At 40.4% G+C, this 14376-nt stretch overlaps 1 protein-coding gene across 3 annotated transcripts in view; it reads right to left on the minus strand.

The window, feature by feature from the left end:
* Positions 1-14376, minus strand: part of ikzf5 (IKAROS family zinc finger 5) — a 264268-nt gene that overhangs the window by 178583 nt on the left and 71309 nt on the right. The window contains exons 1-3 of one of the 3 annotated variants that reach the window (XR_009064679.1): positions 10816-10887; positions 9408-9459; positions 8453-9092 (exon numbers count right to left, since the gene is read on the minus strand). The exons of 1 other annotated variant lie outside the window; for it this stretch is intronic. The gene's annotated coding sequence lies outside the window, so the exon portion shown is untranslated. Of the gene's footprint in view, positions 1-8452; positions 9093-9407; positions 9460-10815; positions 10888-14376 lie in introns of those variants that run through there. One more of the 3 variants, XR_009064680.1, reaches the window with a different exon arrangement.

The following is a 14376-nucleotide window of genomic DNA, read 5'->3' on the forward strand; positions in this document are numbered from 1 at the left end:
TTTAGTTTACATATTTAAATGTTCAGATATTAAGATTTGAATGAGGCAAAAGAACATGTTTTTTCTCTCATATATGTTATAATCATTTGTTTCAGATGTACTGTAAATATTTTCTGTATAAAAAATAATTTAGTGTTCAAAAAGTCTTTTTTTCAAACTTGAGTCTTGAAAAACAGGGGATCGTCTTATAATCAGGGCCGTCTTATAATCGGGCCAATACGGTATATGCATTTATTATGGAAAGAGTAATTAAAAGCTGGCCGGCCAGGACAAATGTCCTCGAGAGCACTACGCAGGTGCCCCCCAAGTAGATATGTCCTGCCCCCCTGCCCCCACATGTTCAAAAAGTCTTTTTTTCAAACTTGAGTCTTGAAAAACAGGGGATCGTCTTATAATCAGGGCCGTCTTATAATCGGGCCAATACGGTATATGCATTTATTATGGAAAGAGTAATTAAAAGCTGGCCGGCCAGGACAAATGTCCTCGAGAGCACTACGCAGGTGCCCCCCAAGTAGATATGTCCTGCCCCCCTGCCCCCACTTTCAAGATCATTCAGCTTATATATGCCGTAACAAGCGGCAGTCTCTAGATAGAAACAATGGAAAACTACTAGACTAATACTGTATTAGTGGACAGAAGTCCCTGTCCATAACTTTGCGCAAGATTCCTTGTACACAAAACAGTACTGGTCCCAGGCATTCACGAAGTAGATAAACACAATGTTATGAGATAATAAATGATTATGTGTGATGTGAAATGAGCAGATACTATATATACTGTATGTGAGTAAAAGGAAGTATATATCTATATTCGCCAACACACATTTTGGACTGGAATGGAACAGTGCAGCCGTGATGTTTTAGGATATGGGGCCGTGGAGGACATCTGCATTTGGCTGAGTGGTTGGTGTATACATTATATTACACTATACCGCTCAGTTCATGGAACATAAACCAGTTATGAAATTCATCTTCGATACCAAGATCCTGATCATGTATTTCTTAACATCAAGGCTTTGAAAGATCCCTTGGACCATGTTTTCTTTTTTTTGACTTCTTTCAGTCCAACCTATAATGGATCTTCCGATAAATTAACTGCTTTTTAGTTTGCAGCTGCCACCCCCATTAATCCATATGGGAAGAAGTGCGGTCAAGTTACACTGAAGAGCAGCGAAGCGGCCACGTTTTAGCGACGCAATTAGGGCCCATTAGCCTTGGCTTTAATTAGAAGGATGCAGCGTTGATATTTCAAGTGCCTGGTTTGCGCCGGTGTTGTGTTTCCCAGCAGCGTCGCTCGTCTCCATCCAGGAGAAGTCCGTCTGGTGTAAAAAGCTGGGAGATTTAGTTTTCTGACAGTGCTTGAAATACAGTGACTACATGGCAAAGTTGAAATATTTGATGGAAAGGGCGAATGATTAAAATAGAGTTGACGGCATTGAATCAGCCGAGAGCCTACGAGGTGAAGCCTGGCATTCAAATTGATCTGCTTGAGGTGCCACCTTTAATTGTTAGCCAACAGATAGACATGACATCTTAGCTCCTACGATCCATCCCCTGGCCGCATTAGCTGACCGCACTGCTTCATGTTCACCCACTGGAGGCAGACAGTCTGGAAGGAGGGGGACGGCAACACCATCGTCATCCCTCCATCCAGCCCTCCTCCTTCCTGACTCATCGGTGCGGCCTAACACTCGCAGACCACAGGAGGGGCAACGTGGAAGGTCATGGCTGTCAACCATCTTCTGGTCACATTTAGTCAGAAAAGGTTTGTACTAAATTAATAGGACACTAGAAGTGAAAATGAAATAAAACTTGTCTCAAATTTACAAGCTAAAACAACTTCTAGTTATTTAAATTTTATACGAGTTTTAAGGCTTTCCAGTACTTGTAGAGATGAAGAGTAGGGTTGTACCACTTACAACAATGTCGCTGATGGGGTAGAGGTACATTCGCCTTACTTCTACGCAGGCAGGGTATATCGATTCCCATTCTGTGGCAGTGTGATTTATGAGTACGTATGGCTTTCTGTCTGTGTGTGCCCTACGACTGGCGACCGATTTGGGGTGTAGACCGCCTTCCGCCCAAAATCAGCTGGGAGAGGCTCTGGCACCCTGCGATCCTGACAAGGATAAGCGGTGTTGAAAATGGATGGCTGGACGACTTACAACAATCAAACTAGGGGAACAGATCAACAACTTTCCAACTGTTCTTACAGCTTCAATGTCAATCTGGCTTGGTGAGTTATGTGTGCAAATGAAAGAATGAGGTTGTACTTGTAGTTGAGTGACTACATCACTCAACATCAGGCATCAGTTTAGGGACATGTTTAATGAAGTGATTAAAGGTGCATCGGTAGATACAGAGGGGCAAATAAGTATTTAGTCAACCACCAATTGTGCAAGTTCTCCTACTTGAAAAGATTAGAGAGGTCTGTAATTGTCAACATAGGTAAACCTCAACCATGACAGACAGAATGTGGAAAAAAAACTGAAAATCACATTGTTTGATTTTTAAAGAATTTATTTCCAAATTAGAGTGGAAAATAAGTATTTGGTCACCTACAAACAAGCAAGATTTCTGGCTGTCAAAGAGGTCTAACTTCTTCTAACGAGGTCTAATGAGGCTCCACTCGTTACCTGTATTAATGGCACCTGTTTTAACTCATTATCGGTATAAAAGACACCTGTCCACAATCTCAGTCAGTCACACTCCAAACCAAGACCAAAGAGCTGTCGAAGGACACCAAAGACAAAATTGTAGACCTGCACCAGGCTGGGAAGACTGAATCTGCAATAGGTAAAACGCTTGGTGTAAAGAAATCAACTGTGGGAGCAATTATTAGAAAATGGAAGACACACAAGACCACTGATAATCTCCCTTGATCTGGGGCTCCATGCAAGATCTCAACCCGTGGCGTCAAAATGATAACAAAAACGGTGAGCAAAAATCCCAGAACCACATGGGGGGACCTAGTGAATGACATACAGAGAGCTGGGACCACAGTAACAAAGGCTACTATCAGTAACACAATGCGCCGCCACGGACTCAAATCCTGCACTGCCAGACGTGTCCCCTGCTGAAGCCAGTACACGTCCAGGCCCGTTTGCGGTTCGCTAGAGAGCATTTGGATGATCCAGAAGAGGACTGGGAGAATGTGTTATGGTCAGATGAAACCAAAATAGAACTTTTTGATAGAAACACATACTTATTTGCCCCACTGTAAGTCTTTGGCCAGTAGGTAACATGAAATTAGCTCATAATATTTAAAGTACTCATTTTGTACTGTATGTCAGTTCAGTTTAGACGAAAACATATTGCACTTTATTTTCTGTTTTCGAGTTCACTGTATTTCTACTGGTGGAAGAATCAGGACGTTCAGAAAAGAATCAAACTCCTTTTGTTACATTTTCTACTTTTCCATCAAGCCGATCTTTGGTCGCTGGCAGCGATGCTGAGAGCAGAGCTCCTTCATGTCGCTGTCTGTTTACAGGGCAAGCAAATCAAAGATGCATCTCATTTCAGAGGCTGTAAAAGTGCGCCTGGGGAAGGATCGGGTGTCTCTGATGCACCCAATCCTCCCTGAGCAACCTCTACTTACAATCCATGTATGCTCCAGCGCAACACTTCAAACATGTCTCAAAGTGATTGTTTGTCTATTTTTTGTGTGTTCTCTGGCATCAATTAAGTTATACAGTATGTTTTAACGATGTACTTCCAATTATTATATATTTAATGTAGTTGGTGGTCAGTTTATCATTGTGTTAATCTTGGTAGATTTCTGGCTTGACCAAATATGACATCTTAAACTTTCCCCTGAAACAAACAGGACATATCTGTATATCATATGAAGCTTTATCAATGCATATCTTGCTTCCATAAGGAGGAGGGTGATGGTGGAAGAAATCAATGTAGGTTTTCACTTGTAATATTTTGTTTCTTGTGGTGTATTTGTTTCCTGAGCGGTCAGGAATAAAGCCTGGCTAATCGAAACATCAATTTATCATCTGAAAGTGCTTGTGCTGGAAAATAAAGAGGACATTTTTTGACTGGAAATTTCACAGCCTTACATCCGCTGCGGCATTGCGCTAAAATGGACAAATAATGTAAAGAAATATTTTAGATTATTAAAAATTGACATCACAAATATCCAGTGGTGGTGCAACGCGTCACTGTAATAAAATTACTTTCCCAAGTAATGAGTGATGTAAGGCATTACTCGTCTGAAAATAAAGTTATATTTTCCTAACATGTTACCTGAGTTATGTTGCTAGTACCAACTACAGTTGAAAACACTTTTGATCACATGCTGATGACACATTCGCGCGACTCGTCAGATACACAGACGGAGCCGGTGGACAGAACTCCTTGGAATAAATAAATAATAAATATTGGAGGAAACGCATACAGATACACAGGCACTTTATGTGACCTGTTGTTACCACTTATGTATGTAAATATGACCTTAGTAGATTGTTTTCTTCTTGGAGAGGTGTGTGTGGCAGCCTGGCAGATTTTATAACATGGGGTTTTCAAAGTTGCTGTCATAAAGAGCAGATGACGAGAAATGAGTCTTTTAATCTGCCGTTGAGCCCCGCCTGTCGTTATAGCACTTTAGCACCTCCATCTGGGAGATGATGTCAGGAGAGGAACAATTTTAGCTGATTTATAGAATTCAGCCCATTGAGGGGGAAGATTCAGAACGAGGAAATTGTGACAGAGAGCAGCAAAATGTTTTAATCTCTGTACTCCAATATTTTTGCAGGATATTCTTTTTATCTAAGCATTTTTCCCTAATTGCTAAATAAATTGTATGGTCACGACAAATAAGTCTTGTGCTAAATGGAATATGAAATATTAAAAATGCATTTATTCTGTACAATAGGGCTAAATTACTGCATAATGGAGTCAAAACTGCCGACTTCTTAAACCTCCCGAACGGTATTTTATGCCACCGGAGTTAGTCCAGCTTTTGTCCTTTCCCTGCCCCCGTTTCGGAGACAGAGGAAAGAGCGTAAACAAAACAGGAGGCGGGAGAGCTGGGCGATATGCGAACCCGAACCGAGCGGCTCTTCCAAGTCCCTTTCTCGCCTTTCAAAGATGAAAAATCACACAAAAGTACCCCGACTCATGTCACACACAGCGGCGGGGATGATTGTCTTCACCGATCAGCCAGCCCTTGGCGGCGAGCAAGTTACGGCTTGTCGTTCTGCTGCGGCCCCGGCAGGCAGGCAATGCTTGTTGCCGGGGATGGAGAGGGGAATGAAGGCCGAAAATAGCGCACTCTCGGTGGACAAACCGGCTGACTTTGGCGCGAAGAGGACTGATGGGGGTGGAAGTCTACACAATCGAGAACTGGAGACAAGAGCGGGGAGCCCCCACGGGCCCAAGCCGAGGGTCGTGCTATATAGGCTAGCCCGGCTTTATCGGCCAACGACCAAAGTATGCGACAAGCCGGTCGTCGGCTCAGTGGCCTTCTCGGTGGACAGGGAGCATTGTCACCCACAAAATGCAAGCCAGCTCCTTATTAAAACGTTTGCCATGATCCCAGTATTTGACATGACATAAAACACGTAGCTTACTAAATTAGTCATCCGTCCAATTCAGTAGTCTCTAGATTGTTGGACTTGTTTCGCCCATTCTTGGCGGGGAACAGGATCTTTTGGAAATCCAAAAAGCCTCACACCACTCTCCCTGGTGTAGCAACAAAAGCCTGCACTGTAAAATATTATAAGTTGACTTTACTAAAAAAAAATATGCAAACTTGCTGCCTTAAAAATTTTAATTTATGTTGACTTAGATGAATTAGATTTGATTAACTTAATTATTTTGAGTTGGCAGTACTCAAATTAACTTAAAAATTTTGGATTATAGTCACTTGTTTGTGAGTTGGCAGTACTCAAATTAACTTAAAAAATTGGATTATAGTCACTTGTTTATTTTGAGTTGGCAGTACTCAAACTAACTTAAATAACTGGATTACAGTAACTTGCTTATTTTGAGTGTACAATACTCAAATTAACTCAAATAATTGGACTGTAGTAACTTTTTTTTTTTTTTTGAGTGCAGTATTCAAGTGATAATTGTGTATTAATTATCTTTAGTTTTCCATTTCATCCATCATATTCAGGTCAACTTAATTTTCTTGACCTAAAAGAATTCCACAATAGAAATTACAACTGCACATACTAATTTTATTAAAAACACATTATCTAATAGTAATGACCCCCAAAACACAATAAATGGAGAACACTCATTGGATTAACTCAGTGGAATTAAAGTTTACTTTAAAATGCTCAAAAGTGCATTTAATGGGAGACACTGGCTCCTGGCAGGCTGAACAGTGTTTGGTTAATTCTCAGTATCAATGAACAATCAGTGGATTAATTATAAACCCACTTTTGCCAACATTTTGCACTTCATACAAAGTACAGTATAAGTACCTAAGATAACCTTTTACGACAGAAATTACTGAATAATACCTGAACTGCATCAATGTTCACTCCTATCCTGTGATTTCCAAAGACTAACAGGAGAGATCCTATTTTCATAATTTCAGGACATTAACTTAGCATTGAAGACATGGCAACAAACTAGTTGCCCATTATTTTTATTTATTTATTTAATAAGGACAGTGCACATTGATGAACATCTAAAAAGATGTAAATATGCCAGATTGTAGCAAGTATATGCTAATTTACATCTGTAGTCTCTAAACAGGTGACACAAAGATACAAAAAGGAAAGAAATAACAAAAGATTACAATAAAACAACAATACAATACGTTACTAAGAACTTAAAAGTCAGTGATTGCAAGACTGATTTGCTTTCAACCACTGCTTGAGCTGAGTTTGAAAGTTCGTATTGTGGGACATTGCCTGATGGCCCATTACAACATGAGCTTGAGCTCTGGTAAAGCTAACAGTTCTGATTTCTTCAACAATATTAGTGATCACAACGAACTACAATCAACATTGCCCCATGGTTTAAACTGTGCAGCAGTGATAAAATAAATATAAAAATACAGAACTCTTTTTAAAACACACAACTCAGTTCAAATTCAAATTTCACTTTAACACCTGAAACAGTGAACAAGATACCTTGTTTTTTTCACATCACCAGAAGAGTACATGCAAAACGTGTACTGGAGTTATACACCTCAGAAACCTAAAATCTTACCAAGAATATGTGTCTAATTTTTATTCAAATTCTAATTTCATATTAAGCTCTATCGTCTAAAAAAAAAAGTCTAATTTCTAGTCAAAAGTATGTCATTAGTAGATATATATTTTTTTTCAATCGAAGAAAAAGTAACTTTAAAAAAATCAATTGTAGAAAAAAAGGTTTGAATGTGAAAAAATATTTGAGACTCAGAAATTCACATGTCAACACTTTATTTTTCATTGAAACTGTTTTCTTTGATCGAAGCAATCCTTTTTGTGTTTGAGCCATATTATGGGTAGAGGACATTTGTGTCCAAATCATTCAATCCCAATAAAAGTTGCTTCAATCAAAAAAAAACTATTTTTAATCAAAGAGAAAAAAATCTATTGCAAATTTTTTTTTAATTTAAATATATATTTTTTTATTGACGTGTCACTTTTTTTGAAAAGCAAAACGTTTTAAACGCCTTTTTTTTTTTTTTTCTGAAGTGGAAAAAGTTTTGAAGGCACTTTTTTTCGGTTGAATCATTTTGACACGAAGATACAACTTCAACGCTACTTCCGACATGTTTGAGTGGCAGGTGATTACGCCAATGGCATAAAAGCAGGCAGCAAGAATAATGGCCACCAGGGCTCCATCCAGCCATCGGACTCTGCTCGAGTCCAAGCCAAAAATAGGGCACCGGTAGGGGGGTGTGACATCGGCATCTCACCGGAGTGTCCGCGATGGTACGGTGCCCTGTCTCGGCACACTGGCGGACCCCGATATCACCCCCCCCTCCCCGGCGCGGAGGCCGGCTGTTGAGTGGACGGCCCACGAGTGACACAACACTCATTCAAAGCTGAAGCGACGGGGCTTCCGAAGGGGGCTCCCGGCGCGGATGCCGGCGACTCGCCGGTAGTCCACTCGCTTACTGGGCAGGCTAGTGTCGGGCCACTCGTCAGCCACTCACGTACCGGCGCGTCGCGACACTGCGGTAGGACCACGATTGCCAACTATCACGTCAGGGCAGCGGGTGAAGTTCCCTTTGTTGAATGACATTAAGCAGCAGCGCACCATACCATCGCAGGCACTCCGGTGAGATGCCGATTTCACACCCACGTACCGGTGCCCTATTTTCGGCTTGGACTCAAGCAGAGTCCGATGGCTCGATGGAGCTCTGGTGTCCATTATTCTTGCTGCATGCTTTTATGCCATTGGCGTAGTCACCTGCCACTCAAACATGTCGGAAGTAGCGTTGAAATCGTATCTTTGTGTCAAAATGATTCAATCGGAAAAAAGTGCCTTCAAAAACTTTTTCCACTTTAAAAAAAAAAAAAGTTTAAAACTTCATGCTTTGCAAAAAAAGTGACACGTCAATAAAAAAATATATATATTTCAAAAAATATATATTTTCAAAAAAACATTTTAGCAAGAGGTTCTTTTTCTTTCATTAAAAATATTTTTTTTGATTGAAGCAACTTTTATTGGGATTGAATGATTTAGACACAAATGTCCTACCCATACTATGGTTCAAACTCATTTCACATTTCTGCTTTTGTGTGCAGTGAAGGTAGAATAAACAGTGCTCTGAAAGTTACAGTCTTGATATATGCAAGTAACCATTTGCCTCAGCTTAAGATGTCTTCGCAAATGGGTAAAGAAGTCTGCTTCTTAACAAGGCTCCACAAAGTTGCACAACTGACAGTCAAATGCAGTTTCTCCACTTTTGTCTGCATCTTTTTGAGAGTGGCATGTCGATAGGTGTACTTTGAGTGCATTAAAAGATTTAAATGTGCAGAGGCAGTCCTTATGAAGACATGGGGAGTAGGGATGTCCGAGTGTGGTATCCATGTTTTAAGCGGTAATGCTTAAGCAAGTAGCCTCTCTTTCCAGCAGAAAATGTGCAGTACTTACAAGTCCACTGCATTAGAGAATACTGCTCTGGTTGACCTGAAAAGACATAATAATTTCAGCATTGAAAACTTGTTAGAAAAAAAAGTTACATTTTTTCTTAACAGTTACAAATTAAAATGTCCAATTATTTTTAATCACAAATTAAAATCTGCAATGAATTAGTTTAATATTCACAAACTGTGTAATAATGAGTTATTTTTAAATTAATGTAATTGATTATTTTTTTAACATTCAAATTGAGATGTACAATTAATTTCTTAATCCATCTGTAAAAACATTAATGCATGTTTGTTATCCCAACCCAACAAATACAAATATTAAATAATTCATTGATCAGTGTATGAGACATACCTGTAATTGCAGAGACTGAGGTATGTGTGGACTTCTGACCATTTGCTTCAGCCTGATTGGGGGACAGTGAAAAAGAACACAAAATTAAGGCAACAATTTCAAAATATAGGCACATAAATGACCAACCTTCAACACACCAGGTTGTTATAGCATCGACTGTGATCTCTGCACTCTGAAATGTGATCTAGTCCTCCGTTTTTGCGATTAATGCATTTTAAAACAATTTCAAATTATCAGTGCAGTTTGATCAAACATGGAGGGGGAGCACTGCACATGAAGAAAAGCAAATGGAAGTGCAGATGACAAACACTCTAAAGCAGGGGTCCCCAAACTTTTTCCTGTGAGGGCCACATGACTTTCCCTTCTCTGATGAGGGGCCGGGTCAGTTTGTAACAGAAACAGTGTGACGATTGCAGCAGTGCCTAAATGTAAAAATGTATTGTTTTTCAGAAAGCCACAATTAAATTACCCTTTCTGGATTCTTCACGCAACAAAATAAAATAAAAATAATAACATAATATAATATGATATAATATCATATAATAATGAATAATAATAACACTATTAATTAAAGAGATAATAACCAAATAACCCTGTTTGGGTTCTTCACAGAAAAAAAGCCAGGAAATAGATAACACTATTTGGGGGGGGGGGGGGGGGGGGGGGGTTTCAGGAGGCCGGACCAAATGTGGAGGCGGGCCGGAAACGGCCCGCGGGCCGTAGTTTGGGGACCACTGCTCTAACGCAAGAACCGATTACGTTGGCGTACATAAAGTCTGAGTGTGCATTTAGCTCTTACCTGAGCCGAAATAGACAGGCTGAAGCTGACTTAATTCTAGCACTAACTCTGTAAATAAATCACTTTATCGACATTTCTAACACGTGAGAAAGTAGCCGTTTAGATCCACAACGTGGAAATTCGGCGCTACTCAAGCTGGCCGTAGTGACTAAGGCATTTCCTGTTATTTTCACAAAATAAAACACCCACTAACGATAGAATTACTGTTTTTATTTTGAAAACAGGAAGCGAACCTCCTCTCGGTCTAGCTAACTTAACTGCTCGGTAACACAGGAAGCGAACCTCCCCTCGGTCCAGCTAACTTAAAACCGCTCGGTAACTGTTTTAAATCGGTTTTAAAAACCTCTCCCATCGCCTAAAAAACGTTACGAGCCCCGTCTGTCAACTTAATCACCAAGAATTCAAAACGCCGGCATAAATGGTAGTCTACCATAAACTGTAGTCTACATTTGTTTCTGAAAATTATGAGGTTACTGTCACGGTCATATAGCATGCTTGCTAGCGGTGATATTTGATGTAATTGACACTTTTCCTCCCTGGCAGCACACAGGCTACTACACTACAACAAGACAAATAGACGGTTTACAAAAGAGTAAAATATTTACTTACCAAATCAGTGTGCTGAGGACAAATAAACCCACAATGGCGAGAATAAATGAGAAAGGTGTTGGAAAGAGCGCGAAAGTAGGCAGGGGAGATCTGCGCATGTCTGATAGAACGCGCAAAGGACACTGGGTACAATAAATTATTTTTTCTAATTTGACTTAACTGGGATATATCAAGTTAAGCAAGTTCTCCAACCCCAAATTACTACTTACTTATTTAAAAGTAGTGTTCACAACAGGTTGATGAAAACTGAGTTTAGTTCACTTATCAAATTTAATTAATTTGAATGTTAGCATTTACAGTGTGTAGCATATTGGGCTGGCATGACACAAAAAAAACAAATTAAAGCGCAAAATCAGCTGAATCCACAGACGTTCTGCATACAATAGGAATGGCTGTATTGTGAAAATGATTAGTCCGCTCACGTCACAGTCGCCTCCTTCCTCGATCCGAGACCGTGGCCGGATATCTCTCATTTTCATAGCGCAGGATTAAATAAAAATTAATAAATATATGGATCACTTCCAGACACATCCAAGCGCTCCATTTCATTCAGGAGCATAAAATACCGCGTGGAATATGAAATAAACATGCTTCTTTTTTGTGTCACAGGCACGTTAAGTATTACTGTTTTCTGTCCGGAGGACTTCTATGTAAGGTGAGTGATTACTTTAAACTCGCCGAATAGCTCACCGACTTACAAACGGTTTGGTTTATAACAAACCATTCTAAATTGGCTATGATTCAGGCTGGACGCTGGAAAGAAAATTCTTTTTCATATACAGTGCCTTGCAAAAGTATTCGGCCCCCTTGAATCTTGCAAACATAAAGTTGTGAAATTAAATTTTTTTGTCAAGAATCAACAACAGGTGGGACACAATCGTGAAGTGGAACAACATTTATTGGATAATCTAAACTTTTTTAACAAATAAAAAACTGAAAAGTGGGGCGTGCAATATTATTCGGCCCCTTTACTTTCAGTGCAGCAAACTCACTTCAGAAGTTCAGTGAGGATCTCTGAATGATTCAATGTTGTCCTAAATGACCGATGATGATAAATACAATCCACCTGTGTGTAATCAAGTCTCCGTATAAATGCACCTGCTCTGTGATAGTCTCAGGGTTCTGTTTAAAGTGCAGAGAGCATTATGAAAACCAAGGACACACCAGGCAGGTCCGAGATACTGTTGTGGAGAAGTTTAAAGCCGGATTTGGATACAAAAAGATTTCCCAAGCTTTAAACATCTCAAGGAGCACTGTGCAAGCCATCATATTGAAATGGAAGGAGCATCAGACCACTGCAAATCTACCAAGACCCGGCCGTCCTTCCAAACTTTCTTCTCAAACAAGGAGAAAACTGATCAGAGATGCAGCCAAGAGGCCCATGATCACTCTGGATCAACTGCAGAGATCTACAGCTGAGGTGGGAGAGTCTGTCCATAGGACAACAATCAGTCGTACACTGCACAAATCTGGCCTTTATGGAAGAGTGGCAAGAAGAAAGCCATTTCTCAAAGATATCCATAAAAGTCTCGTTTAAAGTTTGCCACAAGCCACCTGGGAGACACACCAAACATGTGGAAGAAGGTGCTCTGGTCATATGAAACCAAAATTGAACTTTTTGGCCACAATGCAAAACGATATGTTTGGCGTAAAAGCAACACAGCTCATCACCCTGAACACACCATCCCCACTGTCAAACATGGTGGTGGCAGCATCATGGTTTGGGCCTGCTTTTCTTCAGCAGGGGCAGGGAAGATGGTTAAAATTGACGGGAAGATGGATGCAGCCAAATACAGGAACATTCTGGAAGAAAACCTGTTGGTATCTGCACAAGACCTGAGACTGGGACGGAGATTTATCTTCCAACAGGACAATGATCCAAAACATAAAGCCAAATCTACAATGGAATGGTTTAAAAATAAACGTATCCAGGTGTTAGAATGGCCAAGTCAAAGTCCAGACCTGAATCCAATCGAGAATCTGTGGAAAGAGCTGAAGACTGCTGTTCACAAACACTCTCCATCCAACCTCACTGAGCTCGAGCTGTTTTGCAAGGAAGAATGGGCAAGAATGTCAGTCTCTCGATGTGCAAAACTGATAGAAACATACCCCAAGCGACTTGCAGCTGTAATTGGAGCAAAAGGTGGCGCTACAAAGTATTAACGCAAGGGGGCCGAATAATATTGCACGCCCCACTTTTCAGTTTTTTATTTGTTAAAAAAAGTTTAAATTATCCAATAAATTCTGTTCCACTTCACGATTGTGTCCCACTTGTTGTTGATTCCTGACAAAAAATTAAAATTTTATATCTTTATGTTTGAAGCCTGAAATGTGGCGAAAGGTTGCAAGGTTCAAGGAGGCCGAATACTTTTGCAAGGCACTGTATATGCAGTTAATTTACTGCATCTACTGATTCTCTGAAAAACTGATTGAAAATTGAGCAATTTATGGCTCTATCAGTACAAACTCTACCGACTATCATGTTATACGTATTTATCGAATGGCCCCAATGCAAAATTAGTTGGGTGACTCCTTGATGTCTTTAACACAGTCACTTTTATCTGTAGCTATTGTTGTATGACCTCAACCCAAAATGATTGAGCAGCTTTGATAGTACAAGCCACATGCCTCTTGACATTTAACGCTCATGCTCCCATATCCATCCCTTAAAAAGACATTATAGACTATTGGGTATAGACTGGACATGAACTGCCTAATGTCGTTGCTCTTTAACGAACAGCCTGTCGGCTTCCATTTACAAATATTTTTTTTGTAAATACAATATCATCTTCTTAACACAGCAGGTCCCTCGGGCCCTGCAAAGAGCCCAGTGAGAGTATGGTCGCATGTCACTCACGCTATCGAACCGTCGGCATCTGGAGGTGGGAATGGAGAGGGTATGTGGACACCACCCTAAGGGATCCCACCTTCTGCTGCACTCACAAAATAAAGACACACACAAAGTATACAACATCTACTGGATGGAGTCTTCCTCCATCACATTGGTCATGGTGGTCCCGCACACTATCTTCCCCAGCCCCCTCCCGTCGTCCTGATTAGCTCATAATGGACGACTGATGTCCCCAAGACCCCCGGGACCTCCCTGGGGAGCCTTCCAACTCTGACCCCTATCTCCACCCTGCCCCGCACCTTGCTGAAAACACACTAAATAATCTTTCAGTTGACAGCAGCTTCAATGAAATTCAGTTTAGAGCCACATCATTCGCCACGGACAATAAATATTGATAAATGGGATCATTGTCCGCCTTGATACTTTTCTTTATCACATTTTGCGTCTGAATACCAGGCCCAGCATCTCACTAGTTTGCAAAAAATAAAAAAAAAGTGTCTAATTGGAAGCAATTTCTGGCAAACTCATCTATGCCAATTAATCACCTTATGGTTAAAACAAACAAAACAATGGATACTGAATACGGACCTATTATATCATCAGAACGGCTGCTTTTACACAGAACATTTTCGTAATTATCAACTTACATAGTTAAGTGTATTCAGTTAACAATCGCCCGTCTTGCTATTGGGCCTCAATGGCAGCCAACC

Source organism: Corythoichthys intestinalis, chromosome 10 (assembly GCF_030265065.1).
Source record: "Corythoichthys intestinalis isolate RoL2023-P3 chromosome 10, ASM3026506v1, whole genome shotgun sequence".
NCBI lineage: Eukaryota > Metazoa > Chordata > Actinopteri > Syngnathiformes > Syngnathidae > Corythoichthys > Corythoichthys intestinalis.